General features: G+C 37.9%; 1 pseudogene; it reads left to right on the top strand.

Annotated features, from left to right (window-relative positions):
• LOC107567739 (toll-like receptor 8) overlaps nucleotides 1-20512 on the top strand; it is a 24780-nt pseudogene extending 4268 nt beyond the window's left edge.
• The last annotated feature ends 5640 nt before the right edge of the window (nucleotides 20513-26152 follow it).

The raw sequence follows: 26152 nt of genomic DNA, 5'->3' as shown, positions 1-26152 counted from the left end.
CCGCGAAAACCTGAATATGCGCTGCACCTGCTGCCTACTTATACTCACGCTGTGATCAGCAGCAGCTGGATGCAATAATCGCATGCCAATGTGCATTGGCTCGTTTAGTTTACACTCGAAGTAGATTGGTCCCTCTAAGCGAGATCCCAATTCGTCGGTCCTCCGACGTGACGTCTCCGTTCCCTCCTTCAGGGAACGAGGGTTACATACGTAACCGAGACGTTTTTTTAATATTATTTTGTTCCAGCCTTAAAATGTTAAAGACCTTATCAGTCTGCTGAAAAACAATGGAACATGAACTTTATTCAGAAAAACAAAACCTTGCTTTCCATTCGGTGTTTGCAATGGAAACTTGTGAAATGAAAAACAGACTAATTTCACCTCTTTGACTGTGCTGTAGCAGAACCACCTTTAATAATACCACATGATTGAGTGGAATGGAAATTTTCTGTCCCTAAAATGAGCCCACTGCCCATTACAAAGAAAGCTGTACTGGGCACACTTGTGCCTGTTGAGCCAGTGCCTTTTTTCCCTATTTTTCTTTTTGCTTTCTGTACCAGTTTCTCACTCCTTAAACATCAGGTCTGGATGCCCTATGAAAACATGCTAATTAGCGTTAGTTGCTCTGCTACGATTTTGTCTGTGTTAGTTTTGGGTCAACAACACCTTAAACCCTCCATCGCCATATTATAAACCCACAAGGTATTTCACAAAACCATGCAACTAATTGTGGCCTGAAGCACTTTGCTAGAAAGTCTATATAAAAAAAAAAGATTTACATAACTAAGAGGTTTAACTAAATAGAAGGTGGATGTAAAATCAAATTGGACATTGAACAACACATTAAATGTTATACTATGATAAACCTAATGATTGCTTGCTATTCATACCACTTAAACAAATCTAATCTTAAAAAATGCCTCTAATGTTTAGTTGTTAATCATTAGCACCTTAAGCTAAATTAAACTTGAATCAATAGTTGTTCTCAAACAATGCAGAACCCTAAAAGATGCCTGTTTTAAATTAAGCCGGGACTTTTGGCACTTAAGTTACATGATCTTTGCATTTCATAATTTGAAAGAAAAATAAAAGTGTTGAAAGTTGTTAAAACTCAGTGGTGCTAATAACATTCTTAAAAGCCCATCATATAAAACATATATCAAAGACCTATAAAACAGTGTGATTCAAGGAATGTGTTTTTATTATCAAAACCTACCGAATAATTAAGACCAACATTGGTGGAAACTAATGGCCACAAGACTGGCCTCGCTAGGACTGACTGACGTGACAGGGTGCTGATCGATCACGACAGGGCAAGGAAACACATGTGTGCCGTGTGTTGGGTACAAGAGGTCCATAAAAAGCCCCTGCCTGACTGCTGGGGTGGAGAATGGCGACTTTTGGCTGTTTATGGCGAGTGATAATAGCCCCTCCATAAAACAAACCCTGTGCTAATTACGCTGGTGGTCGCACAATATGACGACATGTTTTAAACATTATCCAAACACAATAAAAAAATCACAATCTATCTATCTATCTATCTATAGTTATTGTTTTATAACAATATTGTAATATGCAATACTGAACTATATTTTCAAAGTGCCGATCATCTGGATTCAGATGGCAGGAAATATCTGCAAACTCTGCTGGACAGAAAACAGCTCTGATGATCTAGCAGCATGATCTGGAAGATGGGGGCACTCTTTAAGCACGACCCAGAGATGAACAATTTCCATTATAGATGACTCATGTTTGTCTTATTTTTAAACTTACTGGAATTTTGTAATGGCCAACAGGTGGCAAAGAAAGAATGTGTATATATATATATCTTAAATTTTGAAAGGTATTTTCTTGCCCCTTTAAATAGTTTGTACTTGCGATTGAAGGTTTAATTTAAATATATTTAATATATAATAATATTTTAGAAATTATTTTATTTAAAATGTGTTGTTTATGTATATTTTAAATAGATTTTGGCCAGAAAATAATATATTTAAGTTTTTGTTGTATATCACTGCCATAGAGATATACGATATATAGACCCCCTTGGTATGAAGTTCAGGCCAGTATAATATTGGTTGCTTAGGAAGATGAATAAGAGCCAGGAAAACATAAATATGCAGTTACTTGCTGCTTAGCAGTTAAGTTTGTAGTGCAGGAGGTCCTGGATCTAACTCCAGATACTGGCTGACTTGGAACAAAAGTATCTCTCTTGTTTTATCAAACACACAACTAACAAATTAACTGTGTTCGCCAGACTTCTCGAGATTCTGGTTCACTCATTTCAACTTTACCAACAATACAGTTCAGACCATCACCTATAGCCCTAATATAAAAAGCTGTTCCTTATTTGGTTAGACAATCTCTTTTTCCATCCCTTATCCTGACGGGTGCTTGGATCTCAGGACACTGCAGATAAAAGCCTGACTGGCCATAAAGACTTATTTATATTTTCTAGCATCAATAAAGTAATCATCCTCCAACTATTTAATCTACTAGATTTTAATGCTGGCTGTTAGGAGAAAGAGATTTATGAGCGCTGTGAGGTGTTTCATGAGAATGGAAAAACTCAGCCTTAACAGTGACCTGGCACGCCACTCGTCCAAACCCTCGACTAAAGTCCTCTCTTTTCAATTTTACTGTCCACACAAAGCCCCAAAAGGAATATTAGTCTGTCCATCCATGATCCAGTCCTCCCAGAAGTCCTCTTCCTGCCACACGCGCTCGTTCTGAGTTGTAAAATGCAGGCCTGTAAATATACTGTCAACGGTTACAACTATACAACAACAAGAGAGCTTTTACAGCGATGGAATAAAATACTGATACACCATCTCAATCCACGTGCTGAGTGCAAAAATATATACAACAGAAAACTCCCTTGATATGGAGACATTATTTTTCATCACTGTTGCACATCAGCTCACTGTTTGCACTGTTTCTGCATTATTTACATTATAAACAGCACACAAGACATTTAAAATTCATACTCAATAATGAAACAAATGTATGAAAAAATAAACACATGCTCATGTTTCATAAAGTATATAAAAAAATTTATATAAATTTATTTATTCAGCAAGGATGCAGTAAATTGATCAAAAGTGACAGTAAAGACATTTATAATTTTACAAAAGGTTTCTATTTCAAATAAATGCTGTTCTTTTGAACTTTCTATTCATCAAAGAATCCTGAAAAAAATATATCATGGTTTCCACAAAAGTATTAGCACAAAAATATAAACAGCACATTTGTTTTCAACATTAACAATTATAAGAAATAAGCACAAAATCAAAATATTAGAATTTCTGAAGGATCTCCAGTGACACTGAAGACTGGAGTAATGACTGATAAAAATTCAACTTTGACATCACAGGAATAAATTATATTTTGTAACATATTAAAATAGATTGCAATAAATTGTAATAACATTTACTGCATTTCTGATCAAAGAGACAAATAAAAAATATTACAGACCCCAAACTTTTGAAATGGCAGTGTACATATAATACAAAAAAATGATAGTTTGACATGCATAAATAAATAAATACAAATACAAATACAATTACTAAATTAAATGTAATAGATGCATTTAATATTATTCTCTCGTTCCAGTGGTGGAGGCTTTACTCATCATTTTGCAAGCTATAAAAGCATGTAGGATAGATTAACATTGAATGCATTTAAATAAATTAGCTTTATTTTAATGTTGAATTCCCTTACGTTTGCATGTGCTTTAGGTTGCCGACCCTTAATATAGACGAAGTTGGGTAAAGGTGTTGGTGAGCTCAAGCATCAGAGTTCCACATCATAGTAATGTAATCTGAGGTGCCAGCACATGCCATACCAGTTAAATCAGTATCCTAAGAACTCACAGCATGATATTCTGAGGGAAGATACATGCTTCAGGTGGCAGGATGCAGAGGTTTCTAAGTTGTGTCTGTGGCAGGCTGCAATTTGCCCTTGTGGAAGCTTGTATTTCAAACACTGTTTGAAGAAGTTTAGAGTGAAAACAAGTCAACAAACACCACAGCCCTACTGAATGACCACAAACACACACATTCTCTGTGCTACAGCTCGCCAACACCCCGCGCAAAGGCAGACAATGCTGTCTCAGAGCTCCCGTTGAGAACTGTCATCAGTCGGAAGCTCGGCGATGACATTCACTCGGTGCAGAGAGAAAACGTACTGTTCCCCAGAGAAAGAGAGAGAGAGAGGTTGAGAAAGTGGAAGACGCAGAGTGAGGAGAGGGTGAAAAGCAAGGGAGCAAGAGAAGTGGATAGAATGGATAATGAACAAGAAATCAAAAGGGGACAAACAGGGATCAGCAGCTTTTCCTTGCTCACCTGTGTTCAAAGGCCAGGCCCTGGCCCAGTCTCCCAGGGTCATGCCTCATTGGAACACAAACATCCTGCCCGGCCCATGTGGCTTTTTATCTGCTCCCTTCCCTGCCCTCCCCTACACCATTGCAACCTGTAACCATATCCTACCTGCAGCGTATCCCTTACAGGCATTCATCAACATCAGCCATTAAGGCCTGTTCTGAGGAGAGAAAAACCTAAATAGAATTTTGAGGTATAGGGACATTTTTTTATATTAGTTAACATCGAGATATGGGAACGGTAATTTTTTTTTACCGATTACGGTTCCTCAGTGGTTTTTTAACAGTTCTTGTACTTTTAAGGAATAAATATTTGGGGGGAAAATTCAATTCTATTGATATTGCAATAAGCTATGTACCGTTCAAAAAAATATTTTACTGTTTTTTGAAAAAACATCTCTTATGCTTAGCAAGACTGCATTTATTTGATCAAAAATATAGTCATATTGTGAAATATTGTTACAATTTAAAATAACTATTTTCTATGATAACATATTTTAAAATGTAATATGAATTTTCAGTAGCAATTACTCCAGTCTTCAGCGTCACATGATCCTTCATAAATCATTTTAATATGTTGAAATGGTGTTAAAAATGTTATCATCAATGCTGAATGCGTTGTGTTACATAATATTTTTGTGGAAACAATGATACCATTTTTTTCAGGATTTTTTGATAAATAGAAAGTTCAAAAAACAGCATTCATTTGAAATAGAAATATTTCAAAAATATATATATATATAGAGAGAGAGAGAGAGAGAGAGAGATGTTGGTAAGAGAGGAACCAACTCTTCCTTTGTCCCTTTACTAAATGGAGACTATTTTTATATTTAAAGTGAACATGCATAGGAAGCCATATTCTGCTCCTACTCCTACAACATCTGGTGACTGGGTCAACAATAAATTCTTACATCTTGAAAGAAATTATTAAAACCTAGAAAGTGTGAGCAGCTGTTAAAGTGATAAGCTTTTGGAAGTATTTGCAGTCAGAAATTTTCAATGGATGTCTATAGGTTGATGATCAGATTTTGGAAAAATGTTAATTTAATCACACAATCATGTTAAAACAGTTTGCTGGACTTCTACTGGATATAGCCTGAAAGCTCAAACAAGAGAAAGATTTAGAAATTTTGGTCTCAGATTAGGGATTTTAAAAAGCCAAGTTTCTACAATAACAGTTTACACATTTATTACAGTGTACGTATTCAAAAAAAGTCAGTCTGTTTATGACTGTAGAGTTTTTCAAGATTTCACAAGAGTTTGTCTCTTGAATTTTGTCTCTGCTGTTCATGTTCTCCTGTGTTGTAGGTGATGACAAAACCATGAGTCACACATTGAACAACAGGCCAACAAGAACTCAGGAATGTCTTTGAGGTGGTAAAACATTTTTCTAAACCAAACTGTTCAGTACTGGAGATTTTCAGCATTCTCACCAACATCAGCTCAATAAAACTGGAAAATATGTTTAAGATACTTTCTTTTAGTGACAAAGCTAAAATGTATTTGTCACATGCATTTGGATTATCAATGAAAGGACGGCAAGAAAACCTCTGTTAAGGAGCAGCTACAGTAGTTATACAGGATCTGTAAAAGCTCAAATTTGACCACTCAAAAATGTATATATACTGTTCAAGCGGGTCAGAAAGATTTTCTTTAAAACAAATTATGCATTAAATTGATCAAAAGTGACAGTGAAGTCATTTATAATGTTACAAAAGTTGTCTATTTGAAATAAATGCTGTTCTTTTGAACTTTCTATCTATCAAGGAATTCTGAATAAATGTTGCCTTATTAAATGTATAATAGTTTTTACAAAAATATTAATCAGCACAACTGATGAAAAAAAGTTACTTGAGCACCAAATAAGAATATTAAAATGACTTCTGCAGGATAATATGACACTGAAGACTGGAGAAATTCAGCTTTGACATCACAAAAATAAAGTACATTTTACAGTAAAATATATTATTATAGAAAATAGTTATTTTAAATTGTAGTCATATTTTACAATATTGTTATTTTTACAATATTTTTTTATCAAACAAATGCAGCCTTGATGATCATAAAAGGCCTCTTACAGAATTACAGAATTCTTAAATCGTAAAGACCCCAGACTTTTGAAAGATAGCCTATATACTGTATATGGCAGCTATTTTGATGGATAGCATTAATCATATTTGCTCTAAAAAGCTCTGACCCAGAGGACTTTATCGGGCAACAGGTGTGCAGGCATTTTTGTGTGTGTATATGGGTTTGATGTGTGTCTGTGTTTGCTGTAGGGCCATTCCTTCACCCGTATGAGTGCAAAGCAGATTAGGATGCCCCCATCAAACTTTACACCTTCTTTACCCCACCACGCTCTTTTGCCTTTCCTCTCTAAACATCTTCAGCAAAGTTGCAACAGATCCAAAATTCTTTTGTGCCCTAAGTGAACCAAACAAATGTTGTTTGGGTCTGGATATGGACAGGCCGTCTTTCCAGGATCAATAATAGACAATATTAATCAATAATAACCATTGATTATACACAATACAGTTTAATCACCACTGATGGAAACGACGCTTCAATGGTTTGAGGAAGCATTCCTTCCGCTGTTGTTTGTATTCAACAGACCAGATGTAATTGGTTGTAGTTAATGTGGTTTTCCTGAATCAGTGCACTACTGTGCCCACAGATAAGGAGTTCTACCATCTACCCATATCCCCCCATTTCCCATACTTTCACTGGGCCAGAGACAGGGCTCTGATTCGCTGAGCTGATAGCCCTAGGCCATGCTTTTCACAATACTACTATTATCTTTCTATTTCATACAATTTTTCTTGTTCAGTCTCTGCAGACCCAAAAACTGTGTTGTCAGGAATATAATAATTTACCTTTGTTCTTGTGAAGCATTATGACATTACATATACACTAAAAAATGCTGGGTTAAAAAGGGACAAACCCAGCTTTTGAACCCAACCGCTGGGTCAGAACAACCCATTAGCTGGGTTTGTCCCTTTTTAACCCAGCGCTGGGTTATATTTAACCCAGTATTTTTTAGAGTGTAGATACGAATCCAATTTAATCTCTCTAAATTGAATTTTGTTCTAAAAATAAATGTACAGTCAACTGGTTATCAATATAAATTTCAAAAGGGTGATCAGGACGCCAACTCGAGAGACAGGTTACTCAGACAAACAAACAAACAAACAAACAAACAAACTAACTAACTAACTAACTAACTAACTAACTAACTAACTAACTAACTAACAAACAACTTGCCTACCTATCTAACTACATATCAACCTTCAAACCACCCATCCATCCATCCATCCATCCATCCAGCTGACTAAACAAACAAACACACAAACAACTTACGCAATACCAACCATCCATCCAACCAACCAACTGAATGAACGAACAAACAAACAACTTACTGACCTACCTAACTACATACCAACCAACCATCGAACCACCCATTTATCCATCCGAACAAACAAACACACAAACTTACCTAGTACCAACCATCCAACCAACCAAATTAATAAACTAACAAACTAACAAACAACTTAACTATTACCTACCAATCCACCGAATGAATGAACGAACAAACAAACAAACAAACATCTTGCCTACCTACCAACCAACCAAACAAACAAACAAGCAACTTGCCTACCTACCAACCAACCATCCAACCAACCAACCATCCAACCAACCAACCAACCAACCAACCAACCAACCAACCAAACAAACAAACAAACAAACTTGCCTACCTACCTACAACCAACATCCATCCATCCAACCAACCAAATGAACAAACTGCATTCAAAAGTCTGAGACCATTAATGAAAATGCTTTTCTTTGCATTGGAAATGATCAAAACAATAATTTGAGTTGAAAGTTGTACTGAAAAATGTACATTCGTCCAACTTTTGCTTTAATGATAGTAACACTCAAGCTGCGTGAACTCCCCCAAGCCAGTGTCAAAATGTTGCTTATTAGTGACCTAGAAATAGAGCAGAATCTTAAATATTTATTATTCGTTTTGTATTTTTTTCAATTATGGGAAATTTGTCAATTATACAGTTTAGCAGTAAAAAAAAAAAAAAAAGACCATTGAAGCCATGACTGACCAATCAGAATCAACTTTCTAGAGTGCTGTATGATAAGGACACCTACAACTGCGGGTTGTGAAGTACGTGCACACTCTCAAACGTTTAGATGTCTGATGGGGCCTCAAAGGGACAAGGCATAAAAGCAAAACAGAAAAGAGAACTTACATTACAGTGTCAGTGTATCTCTCTGGATCTGTTTATTCCTGCTGTGTGTTGAAAGGAAATCTTTCATCTGATCTGGGCAGTAAAATCTGTTCTCACAGGGGAAGCTGAGTTTTTATCTGTCAAAGATTACCCATATGTTAATCTCTCTACACAGAGAGTTTCAGAGACATGTTCTGTGTTAAGTGCTGTTATTGATAAGAACTCAGAAATCTCTTTTTGTTTCTGGTATGTGTGTCTAGGCCTCATCCCCTGATGCCAAAAGCTTTCCAGGTAAGATAAATCACAACCTGTTTTTATTTTGCTGAAATATTACACTGCATAAAACAAATATTTTTTTCTGAATCTGTATTTTATAATATGTCTTGTTTTCCAGTAAAAACATCCTTAAAACAAGATATATTACATCATAAGCAAAGCTATTGCTTATAGGTTTAGTTTCAGAGAATATATCAATTACATTTATTTTCTTACTCAATTTAGTTTCTTGATTAATGCATAAATCTAATTTGATTTTGAGAGGTTTCTGCTTAAAACAAGACAAAAATATTTCACAATTCTACAATTGTGTGGGACTTCATATTAACACAATATATTGGACTGTTTTTTATGGACTTTTATTGGACCTCTCAACATTGTGTTTCTGCTTAAAAATGTCACAGTTATTTGATTTACAATCATTTATTTTAATAACATCATATTTAATCATGTATTACAATCATATAATTTTATACACATTTTTAAATACTGTTTTTTTTTTTTGCAGTGTGAGAAGAAAGCAATCCTGAACTGAACTTTAAATAGAAAAGATCAATACCATCCATCCTGCAACAAATATTTCTTTAAGTGTGGGTGCAAACACAGTGAAAGTGGTGACGAGCAAAGAAAGAAAAGGAAAACGGGGTCAAAATAACATCTTTCCAGCTCTTCATAGAGACAGTCTGGGTGTGAAAGAGAAGACCACGTCCAAAAGCTGTTTGTTTTCAAACTTGTGACGGCTGCATACATTCCTGCACGGCTCCTCACTCAGGCTCAGGGCTTTAGGTACACAATCAGAGTCACTGTTCCATCGCTCTTATCGCAGCAAGAGCACACAGAACCGCCTCACCTCCTCTCCCGCAGCCCAAACACACACTATATTCACCCAGCGTGTCGGTCGTGCCAGCCTCTGACCTGTGGGCATGTCCTCCCTCTGCAGCGCTCATGCGGGCACCTGCTGTAATTTTCACCGTCATCAGCACTGTCACAGATGTCAGTCTTGACATCACAATGTTCAGCAGGCTCATACATATGCATAATAAATACATGTTCCTTTTCTATTATGTGTATATTGATCTATCAATCTATCTATAAAAAATGGCGTAGGATATACTTTGGAACAATTTTCACTAAGAAATTGGAAAGACATGAAAACTTATCAAATTAAACAACTTTTTGCAAAACAAAATAATTTTTATTCCAATAATGTCTGTCTATCCCTATCTATCTGTCGGTATATCTGTCCATCCATCCATCCTTCCATTGATCTATCTATCTATCTATCTATCTATCTATCTATCTATCTATCTATCTATCTATCTATCTATCTATCTATCTATCTGTCTGTCTGTCTATCTATCTGTCTATCTATCTGTCTGTCTGTCTGTCTATCTATCTGTCTGTCTGTCTGTCTGTCTGTCTGTCTGTCTATCTATATGTCTGTCTTTTCGTCGACAGACAGATAAATGTTTACAAATTACAGTATATTTGATAAAATTAGAGTTATAATATGTATTATTATTGTTGTTATTATAATGAGAAAATAATATTTGTAAACAAACACAGAAATAAGAAATGATATAAACCTGCTTAGAAACTGCATAGCAACGCCCTAATCAATCATATACTTTTCATATTTAAAAAAATCTTGATTAGCACTAGACTTTTCCCAGTTGCTGATATTATGACCTATTATAAACTCTTATCTCTCTACACATGAGAGAAGATTGTGAAGGCCAGCATCACATGCCTCACATGCCTCACACACACACACACACACACACACACACACACACACACCTACATTCGGAATGATTCCTATCGCAAGTGTTCCATAAAACCAGTTCCATCTTTGAGAAGATTCAAAGGGAGGAAAACAGAGGGATAGAGGGAAAGATGTTCTTCTGCATCAGACACTGAATCAGCTCCCGACTGCTGAGCAGGAGGACATGGGCCTGTGCGGTTTGGTAAATGGATATCTGCATCAAATTCAAAGCAGGTACAGTGCATGGGAGAAAGACTCACACATGCCAAACTAATAACCAGCAACAAAATGTGTGTGGTTGCACTCAGGAAATCAGTACTGAATGGTAAATTTAGGTCAAGATAAGGAGACCAAAATGCTTGCTTAAAGGCATGAAGTCCAATACATCTTTGGAGAGCGTACGGCTCTCGGCAGCCAGCTTAAGGAAGCATCTGAGAATGCATGACTCACCCACAGCATGCATTGTTTTCTTTTTTCTTTTTCTCTCTCTTATTGCAGTTTAAATTAATTACACACCCAAAAAACTTAATTTAGTTTTGGATACTGGTTCCAAACATTGGAAATGGGTTTTCTTAACATTAAATTAAACAGTGACCTCAAATGCCTTGTGTAGCAGAAACCCAAATGAATTGAGAAAACGCAATAAAATTAGACACGTCAAAGTAACCCAACTGAGTCTTTTGCAGTACACTACTAGTGAGCAATAATGCGAATAGACTCACTGAACCACGTACTTAGTCTTTAAAACAAGCAGACTCATAATGTTTGACTCATGCATCGAGAACCAATGAGTGAGCTGAGCATTTGAAGTGAAGAGATCACACACGTGAAATAGAATTTTCTTTAAAACATAACATATATTTAAAAATATTAAATAATAAAAATAAAGATTAAATAGCTCTTAAACTAAAATATTAAATAATGTAATTAATAATTTATTTAGAATATATAATTTATTTATATGAATATTAATTATATTTAAATAATTTACCCTTTTTAGTTAAATCCATGATCTCTGTATTTTATATTAAATAATGTTTTAATTTAATTAGATTTAAAATATTGTTTATTTACAGTATATTAAAATTATTAAATGTACCTTTCAGTTAAATACATGCAATGTATTTTATATTAAATAACTAATTTATTAAGATTTAGTATATTGTTTATTTATATTAATATTATTTATATTTAAATAATTTACTTTTTTCAGTATCTCAGATTTTTTGTTGTATGTTAGTCCAGTTTTGAAAGTTACAATGTGAGACAAATGTATGCTTCAGATTTCATTGCAAAAACTTAATTTTTTTTTTAAGTATGTTAAATTGTGAAAGGCTGACAAGGATAAGGAAAGAATGTACAAAATGACTGCAAGCAATTTTCAAAGAAGGGATCACGTTCTTCTTCAAGCATTCACCTCATCCTCCTCTGCATAGGAGCCCTCCATGTTCTGTCCCAAACACAGTCCATATGGGTCAGCTCCATCAGTCGGAATTTGGGATAGAGAAAAATTTTTTATGCATTTTTTATTTCATGTGGCCCTGCTTATACTTGCTGAGAATTCATACTGGATCTATATCAAAGTTTTCTGAAAACTGATTCACAGTGCACATGCCAGCCGAGACCAGACTCTGGAGTCTCAGTTTGCAAAATTGCAAGCAGGTGTTTATTCGTCATCCCCCTCTTTAGCTCATTTAAGCATGCCTCTATTTCTATAATAATTGCTGCATTCAAGCTCAACTTGCATCAAACTCCACAAGCTTTCATTTCATGCTGCTGGTCGTAAACATAAGGACGCCGTAATACTGTTTCTTGGAGCTAGTGAATAAGGTGGCCATAAATGAAGCCTGGTTTCCTCCACACTTCCTGCAGTAAAGAACAGTCATCGTTTTTGGCACCGAGAAACCGAGGGGGGAATGTGAGTGAGCAACACGCCATATAATGTGAGACCTGACAAATACTGCGATGATTTACTCTGAAACAGATCTGGAATAAGAGGGCGGCATTCTATAGGTTTTATAATGCACTAAACACCCACATGCGCACACCGCTGGATACTGTTAGCGTAAACAGCGCAAAGAGAAGGGGTTTATGACTGCACCATGTGTGCTTTAGAGGGGTTAATCCGACTCTTGGTCTAATGGCTGCCGGTTCTCAATGATAGACCAGACCTGGAGGTGCGGCCCCTAATGCAGGTGAGGAAAGGCTGGGGCCCCTTTGAACAGGTTCTTTAAGGTTACTGAAAGAAAAAAGGGAAGAAAGAAGCACCGTCCTATTCGGATCTCTGTGTTCAACTGACTATGGAAAACACAAAGCGCCCAAAAATGAATTCTGTCATCATTTACTCACCATCATGTCGTTCCAAACCCATAAGACTTTGATTAATCTTCAAAACCCAAATTAAGATATTAAATGAAACCTGAGAGGTTTCTGTCTCTTCATTGAAAGGTGACCAAAACCTTGAAGATCCAAAAAAGTCATAAAGTTGAAAATTAATCCACTTGAATCAAGCGGTTTAATATACGTTTTGTGAAGAGATACGATTGCTTTACATGATGGACCGATTTAATTTAATTTATTGACATTTATTTACAACTAAACAATGATCGACACATACATAGAGCACATTACATGTAAACACAGAAGCTCAACCACAGAAGCCCCATTTATATGGATTAGTTTTAATGCCTTTATGACCTTTTTATATCTACTAAGTTTTGGTTACCTGGAATTTCAAATGGAGTGACAGTAACCTCTCAGGTTTCATTAAAAATATTGTAATTTGTGTTTCAAAGATTAAGTAAAGTCTTAGAAATTCTGTTATTTACTAGTAACCTGTGTAAGGATGTCTCAGAAGTACCACTCGATGGTGGTCATCCCTCGAGAAGCCCTGCTGTTCGCACCGTTTCACACTTTAACACCCCACAGCTGTGGTTCGAGGAGGTGTTTCGTCCACCTTTGAGAGTACCTTGCATCGCCTGAGGCTGCTGGGTGGGTGGAGCGCTGAAAACATAAGGGATCAAAGTCGTGCTGTTGTGTACACACAGCAAGACAAAACTGACAAACATACGGTTCATCTGAACCCAAGACAAACTGAACTAGCCACACTCTCCCTAGCACCATAATCTATTTCTCTAGCTTTTTTTCTCTTAAAGGGACAGTTCAATCAAAAATGAAAATTCCGTCATTATTTACTCACCGTCATATCGTTCCAAACCCGTGTGTTGAAAAAAATATTTTCCCAGATGTTTTCTATAAAATGACTGTTCATAGTGATTGGGTCTGCTAAAACATAAGACTTAGGTGTTACATTAAAAATCTGAAACCAGCGCCTTGTTGACATTAAACCTCCATCACTGGAACCCCATTTGAGAACAGTGATGAAGAGGAATGAATAACTAAAAATGAAGGAGTGTGTGAAAATTTACTTAAATTTCAGTCTGTTTATCACATAAACCTATATTGCTTTTGAAGACTGGAATATAGCACACAAGATAAATGGACAACTTCTATGCTACTTTGATTGCATTTGGAGCTGTGTGAAGTTAAAATTCACCTTGTGTTCCACAGAAGAAAGCAAGTCATACACTTTTTGAATTACATGACAGTGAGAAATGATCAATAAAATAAAACACTTTAAAACAAAATAAACACATCTGTAATGATGAAGTTGCAATTTAGTGGATACAAAATACATTCAATTTAAATGCAATGTTGAATAGCACACTACAGTTGAAATTACAAATAAGTACTTTGCATGTGCTTTAGTACGTTAGTAAATGCATCACAATAAGAGTACTTATATAAAGCCCGACAAAAGATTATTAAAATAGTGATTTAAAATGTAAAGTAAAACTTTTAATTTGATAATATTACAAAATTAACTTTTTAAAAGTATACTTAAACAAATTCTTGAAAGTCTACTCTTTTAAGTACACTTAAGTGGCCTTTTATTTCGATTCATATGATTTTATCTGTAAGAACACTTTTTGAAAAAAATATACTTTTAAAGTTTGAAGTACACTACAAGTGCTCAACTCAATACATTCAAGCACATTTCTTTTTCACAAGGTATTCCAAATTTTAAAGCCCAGAACACAGAGTTTTAATCTTGCTAGATTGAGGGGAACAAACATTAATCTCCGCAATCATTATAGTTACGACTATAGACAGTGATGTAACCCAAGCATGACACTCTTCCTACTTTCTACCATGCTAAGCCTGTGAGAAAAAGAAGCCAAAGAGGAGGCCACAAGGACACAAACAACCCCTTTGCTCTCAGATAAGTAAGTATGTCTCGTGCTACAGACACCTGCTCAGCAGGCACAAACATCTGGAAAAGGCTGGAAAGAACTGAAGCCAAATCTACTGGATTTGGAATCCCTGCCTCTTTTTTAAATCTTCGGCTAGATTGATGGTTAACGTAAGTGCTCTTGTTTCCTGAAGTTATTAAACACATTTATCAAGCATCTTGCGATTGTTAGGTGGAGACGGCGAGAAAAAGGGGCTTAAGTGCTGGCATGCTGCGCGACGTGATTAAAGAGGGTTTAACGAGCTGCAAAAACTTCTCCCGCAGCCCGCGCTCTCTCATCACACCCTCTCCACCGATAGACGCCCCATATCAGAGTGTTTGTGTGTTTTAGCGTACAGTGTGACTGCATCAGTCTTAGGTCATTCTTTGGATGGGCACCTCACATGTGGCACTTAATGCTGAGTAAGGTTTGATTACCTACTTGGCATACTGAAGTACAGGTGCTGGGTGGGCTAATAAAGCCTTTCTGCCAGGACTTCAGAGCAGTAAATTTAGATAGTCTCTCTTTTTCCTATGAGCACCGTTAGATTTATTCACATTACATTTATTCATTTGGCAGACGATTTTATACAACTTAAATTTATTATGCAAATCTATTTGCTTTTCTAATGTGTGTTTCTGGTCTTATTGTGCATGATTAATCACTGCATGCTATTTTGAAGAAAGTCATCAAGATGTAACTTGTTCTGACAAAGGCATCAAGGCTGAATAGCCTATTGGTTAATGTTAACCAATAGGCAAACACTATTCTGTCATTGTTTTAACATTTTGCCAATAGTTAATGGATTCATTTAATGGTTAGAGAGTCAGACTTGTAACCCAGAGGTTGTGGGTTTGAGTCTCAGTACCGGCAGGTATTGTAGGGGGTTCCACCCTCAATACCACGACTGAGGTGAGACCCTTGAGCAAGGTACCGAACCCCCAACTGCTCCCCGGGAGCTGCAGCAAAAATGGCTGCCCACTGCTCCGGGAGTGTGTTCACTACTCACTGCTGTGTGTGTGCACTTGGATGGGTTAAATGCAGAGCACTATTCCGAATATGGGACAACATACGTCACGTCACGTCACTCACTCACAGAATAAAATTTAAATAAAGGTTACAGAATAATTAACATTATATATTTGATATATATTGAGATGCTCACCTTGATCTTTAGCCTTCACATCTTGTGATCTTCACACAATTGTAATGTATTAAAAGCACAAAAACCATAATATTTACATACAGATTTAGAAATTAAAAAATCATTCGTATTACAATTCCTTCATATTATATATAAATTTAAATATAAATTTGAATAGTTACCTATATGTATACACACATATATATATGTATATATTTATATATAAATATATACAGTATATATGTGGGCTATTCTTTATATATACAGTATATATATATATATATTCATAAAATATAAAATTACAGTCTTTTTCTCACAAAGATATATCATATGGCTTGAGAAGACTTGGATTATAATGCACAAATGTAATAAATTATTTTTATGAGTATTATATTTTTTTAGCTACAGCTCCACCATGGCAAACAAAACAAATAAATAAATGACATGCAATGTTAAAATTAAGTAAATGTTAAATTAATGTTACAGATGCACTTCTTTAAACAAGTTGTCATCACCAAAAAGCGACTCTCAATAAAAAGGAAACGTTAATGAGATAATTTATCTTGTTAATAAGAAATAAGATAATGCCTCCATTTTTGCAAGCAAATTCCTCTTTAATCAAAGAGGCCGAATTCATCCTCACACTTCCTGGGGTATTTTGTGAAATGCACTGTTTAGTTAACAATTACACAACAGCACTGTCCATCACCGCGCTGTCATGTGTCCTGCGGCCCCTGATGTCTGTGTAAACAGGGGAATGGGAGACTGAAACCTGACCTGAGATCAGTGTAATATTAATGAGTGTGTGAGTGGTGACCTCTGCTCTCTACTTGTAGCTCCCTCTCATAGACTGCTTCTCATTTGCCCTGCAATTCTGATGCCCATCCACCATACAATCCCAGACATTCCATGTGCAATTTATGGATCTTATTAAACCACTCAAGATGTATGCCCTTGGCACTGTTAAGAAACTTCAGTCTGGCAGCATCTAAAAGAAGACTTTTATCCCCCATTTCTCCCCATCTTCTGCATTCACACAAGTGATATCGGTTCCATCTGAATATTTCATTCAGGGCAGTTTTAGATGGCGGTGCTGCTCGAATTGAAAGCAAAGCCCATGTTGGAAAGGGATTTCTAAAGCCTCTACTTCATTCTGGAAATTCAGCTGGATGTTGCCAGCCAATGCCAGCAGGATCAACTGCTATTCACACTTAGAAAAATATACTAGATTTATACAGTTTTTTGAATTGCCACATGTTTAATGGTTTTTCTTGGACCACTTCAAGCTTCTAACGGTTTCCCTGCGTCACTTTTCCAAAGCTTTCTCCGCAATCATGGAGATTTTCTGCTCTCCACAGCCTTTGGTGCCCAGTGCTCTCTAGTGCGTATTTCACAGTAAGTTTAAAGCAGGGGCATAGCAACCATTTTAACTGCTCACCTCAATATTTGCCAATAATCATTATATTCTAGTCATATTTTAACAGTTTTCCTGGCCACAGAGCAAAGAAAAAAATAGCTGCGTGAATAAATGACATTAAACAAAACCATGGGCAAGTGAATGAACCCACAACCTGTAGTCATAATAAAACAAGTACCTATTTACATGCTTTTTTCTGCAAAGAGTTACAAGAACTAGGTGAACATTACATCATGTAAAATAAAAAATTAAGCAGCGGAACAGTTATCAGTTATTCAATGCAAAAGTTCATGTTGATAAATAGGTGAATTTTTAAAGTATTGTACTTGCTACTTGTAGACTAGGCTGAGACTTGCAGATGGTTTGCTTGTGCAGTGTGAATGCTGTAACTTGGAAAACAACATATAAATGCCTGCTGCTTACAAGTGTTGTGTGACACAGGCCTAAGAGGGGAGAGAAAGAGAGAGATAAGTGAAGTGAGAGAGAGGGAGTGCAGATATCTATTGTCTCGGGTAGTGGGAATGTGAACATTATGATCCCTGACAGCATTTTTCAGGGGAAGCACAGCAGGTTTACAGGTGTTTACATGCACTGGCTAGGGAGCAGAAGGTTACAGCAAACCATTACAAAGCTCCCTTGAAGCCTCATGTACAAATCTGCAGAACAACCTGGCCAGTAAACTTTGATCTGCCTCCTGACTTACCAACAAACCACAGCTGAAAGATACAAAATACAACTAAATTATATCTATTCACTGTCAAATTCTGCCCAGTACAGTTTATACACTTTATTAGATATGTTTTGGCTGATAATGGATAAATGGGTGATAATCACAGTTCTACATAATTTTGTCTAAATAAATGTAAAATAAAACTCTAAAAATTGAAATCTATTTATTTAAGTGCTACAAGAGCATTTAGGCATTACAAAACAATAAACAGTATGAAAAATGCATATTTATTTTGATATTTGGTAAAGGTTATATTTATATTTTATAACAGCGTTTTGAAAAATGAACTTTTAGTGAGTGTTAGATGATGACAGAAGTAATATACATGTAAAATAGGGGAAATTAACATGCATTAAATATTCTTTATTATTTAAATTAATGTATTATTAGTTAAACATGCACAATTAAATATACAATACTGATCAATATTTATCCAGAATTGGCCAATACCGCAAAGAAAAACCACTAACAACAGCTGGTAAACAATATGTTATTGATATATTGTGCATCTCTATCAATTTTCCTGCAAAAAACAAAGTCGTAATCAAAACAAGTTATAATCAAAATGCTCTTTTCAACATGATAAAAATGCATAAATGTATCACTAACTCTATATATATATATATATATATATATATATATATATGATTATTATGATTTATAATAGAATTGTTACAGAACCAGAATTATTAAAAGGTTTTGAGCATCAAGTAATTATTCTGTCCTTACCGAAAGTAAAATAGTGCATCAAGTGACAAAACCATAATCAGTGAGAATATTTGCTTTTTAAATTTAGTTAGTGCTTTTTGAACAATGAAATTTTAATGTTGGTGGGACCAGCTAGCACAATTTGACAAAAACAGAACTGACAAACTGTCATTGCAAAAAATATGGATTAACATGAAAGTGATGTTTTATCAATTTGCACCTAGTTAACATGGTGATACATGATATATTATATGGGTTCTCAATGGTGAAAAATTTATATTCAGAATAAATGCATTGGCCAAAATGTGCTGTAGTTTACTTTCCCAGAGCCTTTCCCCTCAGCTGGCCTTAGTTGAGCACATGAGAAGCTTTTCATCAATGAACAGAACCTTCTCCCCAGTCAAACCACAATCACAGACACATGTAGAGCCTTAAATGCATTAACCTTCAAGTGCAGTGACAGAAAACCACTTCCTCGAGTGCCCACTGCCCGTTGCACGCTCTCAAAGCAAGAGAACAACTGAAACCTGGATGGGCTAAACCGATGTCAGATATCATTTAGACCCATGATGCAAACTCAACAGTAGTCATATGGCTGTCAGGGTTCTGGAATGTCTGTGTGTGTGTTTTGCTCCCCGTGACCCAGTTTCTCCTCATGTTAATTGTGTTAATTTGATTGATTCCATGCACCTGTGTTCCCCTGATTACCCTGTGTTTATTAGCCCCAATCTGTGTAGTCTTCCTTTGTCGGTTCTACTTGTTGGATGTTGTGAACTTCCCCTGTCATTCCCAGGATTAAAGACTGTTCATGTACTCCATGTCTCCTTGTTCCTCATTCCGCGCTCCTCCTAACACAGAACGTGACAAAAGGACCGACCCAAAAAGACAGTAACCTCTGTGTGTCTACCCTCCGTTTTTGTTTCTGTGTTTTTTTCCTCATTGTTTTGTTTCCATTGTGTTCTATGGATCCCCTCCTTCGCCCCAAATTCCTCCTCCTTCTGCTGGAGCCGGGGGAGCGCTCGCTCGAGGACCATACCAGACTGTTTCTGGCCCTCGCTGAACTTACCAGCTACCCGGACGACGCGCTCTACGCGTTCTATGATGCTAGCCTGAACACCGCGTGCAGAGCGCCGTCGTCCGAAGATGGTCCTCGAGCAGAATTCGCCGCCTTCGTGGAGTGGACTCTGGCGAGAAATGGATCTCCGTCCCCCGCCTGTTCCCAGGAGAATCCACTCCCGACCCAGTGCCAAGCCCACCATCTCCCCGATGCGCGGAGCGCATGACAGAGCCCACCGCTAACGAAGAGCCAGAGCCCGCCACGACCGACGAGCCATCACCACATGGAGCGACAGAGCTGAGGATCGCCGCGGAGTCAGAGCTGCTGACGACGTCTGTCAAGGTGGGTGAGCTGGCAGCAACGTCCGCCATGAGGGAGAGAGCCGCGGACAGTGTGAACGCGGAAAGGAGCTCCGCCCCCTGCACCGCGGCTGAGGGTGAGCCGAGTATGGCGCGGCGTATGTGCCAAAACAAAGAGGAGAGGGCTCCAGCCCCCAAATCCAGTTAAGAGCGCCCTACAGTGCCTGCTCTTAGAAAGCGCCCTCCAGTGCCCTCTCCTAGAAAGCGCCCTCAAGTGTCCGCTCCTCCAGAGCGCAGTCCTGTTCCCGGGTTCAGCCTAGAGGGGGCTCCTGATCTAGAGTTTAGCCCCGAATGCCCGGAGGCTCACGAATGACCACCCTCCCACCTGCTCCTGCCTCCTCCTCCGCTGTCGTCTGGCAGCCCTTCTGCTCGCCCTCAGCCCACCATCTATGCAGTGCGAGCTCTGCGGGGCTGCCATCCTCCAGTGTCGCCGTGGCTGGAGTTTCCCTTGACTCCGCCTCCAGCCTCTAAGCCCCAGACTCCACCTCGGCCCGTTGACCCGTTGGCTCCACCATGGCTCCTAGTTCCCTCCTCTCCGCCGTGGCCCGGCAGTCCACTAGCTCCGCCGGGCTCCCTCGTCCCTCTGGCTCCACCTTGGTCTGGCGTCAATCATCCTGCGCCTCAGGACTCCACTCCTTTGGCTTCACCTCATCCCTCCAGCTCCGTCAGGCTCCTTCATCCCCTCGGCTCCTCCTCAGTCCTCTGTCACTCCGGCTTCACCGTGGCCTCCTGGATCCACATCTTTGCGACAGTCGCCGGCGCCATCTGCTCCGCCTAGGACCTCCGGATCCTCTCCGTTGCCCTGGCTCATCGGCTCTCCGTCTCTGCCTCGGGCTCCTCCACCACCTGCTCCGCCGCCGTTGGTCGGCCCCCTGGAGTCGTCGGCCCTTCCTCCTCCCTCCGTCGGCTCCACCGTGGGTCGACATTATGGCTGTGGCCTGGGTCCAGCTGGGCTCCTCCTGCTCCAAGCCCCTCCTGTCTCCTCCTTGGCTTCTCCCTCCATTGTCTCCTCCCTGGACTCTGTCTGCCAGCCCCCTCCCGGGTGTCCGTCTTCCTCCGGAACCTCCTCCTTAGTTCCCACCCATCCCTCCCCCCCGTTGTTCTACGGTGCGAGGATGCACCTTCCGGGAGGGGGGCGAATTGTCAGGGTCTGGACTGTCTGTGTGTGTGTTTTGCTCCCCGTGACCCAGTTTCTCCTTGTGTTAATTGTGTTAATGTGATTGATTCCATGCACCTGTGTTCCCCTGATTGCCCTGTGTTTATTAGCCCCAGTCTGTGTAGTCTTCCTTTGTCGGTTCTACTTGTTGGATGTTGTGAACTTCCCCTGTCATTCCCAGGATTAAAGACTGTTTATGTACTCCACGTCTCCTTGTTCCTCGTTCCGTGCTCCTCCTAGCACAGATCGTGACAATGGCTCTCTCATCCCCTGCACAACATCCAACTCTTACTAATGCTTCAGACACGAGAGTTTAATAAGTACAAATGAACACAACTGGATGCACTGCACTTGGGAAATTTGATTTGAATGGCTGCAGGCAAATCTTGCGCAATATTGACGGGATGACAGCCGCACAGATGTTTGCAATCAAGTCTCTGTTCTAACAAAACAGATTTGTTTTGGGGAAAAATTACAAATAGTTCACATTCAGTTTGATTTAAATGCAGACAAAGGACTATGTTCTAAGGTTTTATATTTTTAAAAATGTCACAGATTAGATTGAAAGAGCTTTGTGATGGTCATGTGGCTCTTTTCAAAGGTTCAAATGGAAACACTCTCAACGTTGCAGAGGATGTTCCTTTCTGGGAATCAATTTCTTTCAAGAAAGCCATTATTCTTTTTACAGTGACCACAGACTGTAAAGCTAAAAAAAAAAGCACCATAAAAGTTGCCTATGACTATTTTCTAAGTCTAACGAAATTCATACGATAGCTTTGTCTGTGGAAATTTGCCGAAATTTAAGCCAATATGTACAGTGGTTTAATCTCAATTTTCTGTATGGCCTTTTAGGTTCCATGCTTTTGTTAGCATGTCATTTGATAGGACTTTCATACATTACATCAGAATCAGTCAGAAATGAGATACAGTACACATATGACTTCAGTTAAAGTGAAAATGCAACTCTTGTGTGTTTACATTAACATATACCAAGGCAGTGGTCTCTTTAAGAATTATAGCTATGGTAATTGCAGTATTTTTTCACTGCTATAAACACTTCTCATGGTGACGTTTTACTGAAAATGACTACGATTTTCACTTTTGGGCCAGCATTTTCCACGCTATTCGGACTCAAGCAAACACAAGCGGTTTCACTGCTTTGGAGAGCAGTGAACAACACCAATGAGTAACATTGTTTCACCCTGTGCCAGCAACATTTCCTCTGAACTACTTAAGCAGGGAATGCATTGAGCTGTATATTAATGGATCTCGACTGTTGGGGCATGACCTAAAGATGAATAATATATATAAAGATGAATAATTATATATAGATTATTATTATGCATAGAACATGCTTTCCATTTATTTCTATGTTGATGTCAAAGGTAGTGCATTTAATCAAACTCTGTAATATATAACAATTTTCATTGTTAGTTCATGTTATGTTGTAAAGTCTCACCAATTAATTTATAAAAATAAATAACTCATTATTGTTAAATTATAAAAGTAATTTAATTCATCAGAATTATATATGTGTGTGTGTGTGTGTATATATATATATATATTTACAAATTATATGCATTCATTTAATTAAATCATGCAATCTACAAAAAACAAACAAACAAAACAAACAAAACAAAAACAAAGCCAAAGCATGCAATATTCATTACTTGGAGAAAAAAAAAAAAGTCGATCTGTTCTATTAAAAGCATAACTGGGAATTTATCACAAATTAACAGGCTTTTTATTTAAATGTTTTTTTTTTTGTTTTGTTTATTAAGAGTTATATGTAATTGGCTGGGCTCATGAACAAACCACTGATTTGATTTTACTTAAAAAGCTGAATAAACAAAAACAAATGAATAAATTGTTGCAAAACAAAAGTCCTTGTGCTGAGCAATTGGATGTCTTAACAGTCTTAAAGTGTCTGAGGACAGACATTTCCTTTAAGGGTTCATGCTAGTGATAAACTGTTTTACAAAGTTTCATAAAAATATATCTAAAGCTTTTTGAATGTGCATGTGGTTGAGCGGGGAGAAATTAAACATTTGGTCAGGAAGTATCATCGGGTCCTCAAGCCATGCGCTCTAGATGGAGGTCTACTTGCATGCAACACTAAAACGAATTACCTTAAACTTTAATGAACGAGAGCTCCACGCAACCTCAGCTCACACATACGTGATTAACACATAACATGATGGCTTGATCTTTGATTTAGCACTTAAAATGCAGGTACTGGAACTTTTATTTCATTCATTGTCTTTGAAATTGAAAACAGATCTCAGATGTGCACGCAAACCTCTTTTTTCCCAGCATTGCTTATATCCTTCAATCCTTTTGATTTGTATGGTATCATTTCAGTTTCCTAACTCTGCTTGACTCGGAGATTTAAGCACACCATTAGGACACATCAAAGATATTTCGACCTGAGCGCATGCATTGGCATCTGCTGTCTGACCTCAGAGGCTATTACCATGGTGGTTTAGACTGCTGCTGCATTCTCATTAGGCTGTGTGATGAAAGCAAAGCATCCTAGCCTTACAGAGAGTTCAATCCATGAGCTAAACAAGTGTACTCTCATTTATCATACACCACCTCACGGGTTAATCAGAATACTGAGCAATAATCCCTGCTGTGATGAGCATATTGTTTTTTTAAAAAAACAACAGCTGCTATGTTTTTATATTTGTGAGATATTTGAAAAGAGATGACTGTCAGTGCATAAAAAAATGAGAAGGATGTGAAACACCTGTAAACAAACCTAATGATGTAAGAAAACCAGATCTTTCTCATACTGGCAGCTTACTGGCTGATAAAGGAGAATAAAATCAAATAATTAAATTATCTATATATTTTAACAAAGTGTATGCATACATATACACATACTTATGTATTAAATGAAAATATACTTATTTTATAATTATTATATAATATATTATTATTTAAATAATAAATATATTATTATAGTATTATTAATAAAAAATGAATTAAATTAGTTTAATATTATTAATAAACTCATTTTATTTATCATATATGTGTGTGTGTGCGTGAGCGGTAAACTGCAAGGCGCATTGTCTCAAAGTCATTCTTCTCATTGCAGCACTGATTGACAACTGGATTTGTGCAATCTGCAGCTGTAGAGCCCGTGAGCCTAACCTAGTCAACACTTCCAGTACAGGCATAGAGCACATCTCATCAGCGTGCCAGTGCCAGATTATGAAGGTTATCTCCATCAGAAGCAGCCAACCCCGCAATCTGCATGCTACTTGCGTTCCTAGTTTGCGCACACTACTGCGCGCTGCTTAGCGGTGGCCATGACAGACGTGCCTGTATCTCACTCTAATTGCACAACGAAGAGCATCTTGTTTTGGACACTCACTCGCCTATTCATACTTCAAGTGTTTTGTTTAGTTTTGAGATCCTTTCTCTATGAAAAAATAACAACAACAACATAAAAAAACATGATGCTGCGAGAGCGCAGGATGCCAGACATTCCAAGGAGGTGTAGTGAGACTGGAGTTGAGGGGCAACTGAGCACTAAGTGCTTTCAAAACAAACACCCTCCATCCACACCTGTGGGACAGGGTCACGGCGCTGCCATGGCAACAGCTAGAGGAAACAGTGGGGTGTTTCTTTGCTACCCGTCAAGCAGGGCATCAACACTTCCTCATCACCATCCCCAGTGCGTTATTATGGTTATTTTTAGGGCTACGCTAAATGTCAGTTCTTGTAATTAACGCATGAGCAGCACCAAACAGCTGGGTCACGAAGCCGGACGGACCCGGCTGAACTAAGGAGAGGTGCAAAGTTTATTGGGAAACATTCTGAGGTGCTTCTCTTTGGAGAAAAAAGGAGGAGTTGGTGGAACTGTCAATAGAGTTAAGTGAAGTTCAGTGCAGTGTTTGTTTGTTTTCTGTGGGTAAGTGAGTAATTAGTTAGGAGGAAAGCCGAGCTAGGTTATGGAATAACAGATCATTCATCTTTTCCTGGCCCGCTGATGAACACAGGAGCAATTACTCAAGGCAGCAATCCAGATAAAGGTCAGACTATAGAGGGAGTACCACATCACAGCAGGTGACTGTCATCAGAAATGACTTGGAGAGGAAAAGAAAGGGGAAAACAACTCTGTCGACCATGTTCAGGGTCTTAAACCTAAATAAATTCCTGCTGTGCGAAGGCAGGCATCACACAGACAGATTTTTCCAGTCACAAATTAAGCTAACTCTAAATCCCTGTCTAATATCCTGCTCGTATGACCCAGAAGAAACCGGCAACAGTGTTGTTTTCAGTCAGCCTATTCACTCAACCCTTCACCCGCCTTTCTAAGAGTAAAACATGAAGTAAAAGCAGATGTTGAGTTTGTTTTAAACATGCAAAGCAGCTGGGTAAACTGCGGGTATGGGTGTAATATTCCACCCGCTCTGAGCTCTCCACATCTCTTTTAATGGTTGCAAAAGATTCCGATTTGTGTGCAACCAAATGGAAGTACAAGACCTGTTTTCATAATGTAGCTTTTCTAGTAAACAGTTTTTTTTATCTAACAAGTAGTGGTGTAGTACAGCTAAATGCTGTATTGCTGCTTTTAATGTCCGAGCTGAGGGAATCAAATGTCTCAGGTAAAGTAATAAAGTC

This window comes from Sinocyclocheilus grahami, unplaced genomic scaffold (genome assembly GCF_001515645.1).
Source record: "Sinocyclocheilus grahami isolate Dianchi unplaced genomic scaffold, SAMN03320097.WGS_v1.1 scaffold1186.1, whole genome shotgun sequence".
NCBI lineage: Eukaryota > Metazoa > Chordata > Actinopteri > Cypriniformes > Cyprinidae > Sinocyclocheilus > Sinocyclocheilus grahami.
The sequence above is the reverse complement of the archived record's forward strand: the minus strand, read 5'-3'. Positions and strand labels throughout refer to the sequence as shown.